This window comes from Lynx canadensis, chromosome D2 (assembly GCF_007474595.2).
Source record: "Lynx canadensis isolate LIC74 chromosome D2, mLynCan4.pri.v2, whole genome shotgun sequence".
Classification (NCBI taxonomy): domain Eukaryota; kingdom Metazoa; phylum Chordata; class Mammalia; order Carnivora; family Felidae; genus Lynx; species Lynx canadensis.
In genome coordinates this window covers 67,627,705-67,629,661 of record NC_044313.2, presented here as the reverse complement: position 1 = coordinate 67,629,661, position 1,957 = coordinate 67,627,705, and positions in this window count along the sequence as shown.

Here is a 1,957-nt window from a genome sequence, read left to right as displayed (position 1 = left end):
TCATCAGGGATATTGGCCTGTAATTCTCCTTTTTAGTGGGGTCTTTGTCTGGTCTTGGAATCAAGGTAATGCTAGCTTGATACAATGAGTTTGGAAGTTTTCCTTCCATTTCTATTTTTTGGAACAGTTTGAGAAGAATAGGTATTAACTCTTCATTAAATGTCTGGTAGAATTCCCCTGGGAAGCCATCTGGCCCAGGACTCTTATTGTTGGGAGATATTTGAAATCGATTCAATTTCTTTGCTGGTTATAGGTCTTTTCAAATTTTCTCTTTCTTCCCATTTGAGTTTTGGTAGTGTGTGAGCGTCTAGAAATTTGTCCACTTCTTCCAGATTGTCCAGTTTATTGACATATAATTTTCCATAGTATTCTCTAATAATTGTTTGTATTTCTGTGGTGTTGGTTGTGATCTCTACTCTTTCATTCGTGATTTTATCTATTTGGGTCCTCTCTCTTTTCCTTTTGAGAAGTCAGGCTAGAGGGTAATCAATATTGTTTATTCTTTCAAAAAACCATGTCGTACTTTCATTGATCTGTACTACTGGTTTTTTTTTGGATTCTATATCATTTATTTCTGCTCCAATCTTTATTATTTCCCTTCTTCTGATGGCTTTGGGCTTTATTTGCTGCTGCTTCTCCAGCTCCTTTTGATGTGAGGTTAGGTTGTATATTTGGGACCTTTCTTGCTTCTTGAGACAGGCCTGAATTGCAATGTATTTTCTTCTTAGGACTGCCTTTGCTACATCCCAAAGAGTTTGAACTGTCATGTTTTCATTTTCATTTTCTTCCATGCATTTTTTAATTTCTTATTTAATTTACTGATTAAACCATTCGTTTTTTAGTAGGATGTTCTTTAACTTCCATGTATTTAGGGGCTTTCCAAATTTTTTTCTTGTAGTTGATTTTAAATTTCATAGTGTTGTAATATGAAAATATGCATGGTATCTCAATCTTTTTGTACCTGTTGAGGGCTGCTTTGTGATCTAGTATGTGATCTATTTTGGAGAACGTTCCATGTGCACTCAAGAAGAATGTGTATTCTGCTGCTTTAGGATGAAATGTTCTGAATATATCTGTTAAGTCCATCTGGCCCAAGGTGTCTTTCAGAGCTGTTTTTTCCTTATTGATTCCTGCATAGATGATCTGTCCATTGTTGTAAGTGGAATATTAAAGTCTCCTACAATTACTGGAAATAATTAGTATTACTAATACTGGATAATAATACTGGAATAGTATTATTATCAATAAGTTTGTTTATGTTTGTGATTAACTGATTTATATATTTGCAATGTTCCATGTTGGGGGCATAAATATTTACAACGGTTAGCTCTTCTTGATGCGTAGACCCCACAATTATTATATAATGGTCTTCTTTGTCTCTTGATACAGTCTTTGTTTTAAAACCTAGTTTGTCTGATATAAGTATGGCTACTCCGGCTTTCTTTTGATGTCCATTAGCACCCCCTCACCTTCAATTTACAGGCATCCTGCGGTCTAAAATGAGACTCTTGTAGGCAGAATATAGATGGATATTATTTTTTTGTTTTGTTTTGTGTGTGTATGTGTGTGTGTTGTTTGTTTTTGTTTTTAATCCTTTCTCATGCCTTATGTCTTTGTTTGGGACATTTAGAGTGTTTATTGAAAGATATGAATTTAATGTCATTGTGTCATCTGTAGATATCATGTTTATGTTTATGTTCTTTGGTCTTTTGTAGTCTTTTCTACATTCCACTCACAGAGTCCCCCTTAGGATCTCCTGCAGGGCTGGTTTAGTGGTCATGAACTCCTTTAGTTTTTGTTTGTCTGGGAAAGCCTTTATCTCGCCTTCTATTCTGAATGATAGCCTTGCTGAATAAAGGATTCCTGGCTGCAGAGTTTTCCTACTCATCCCACTGACTATTTCCTGCCACTCCCGTCTGGTCTGCCAAGTATCAGTGAACAGGTCTGCTACTAACCT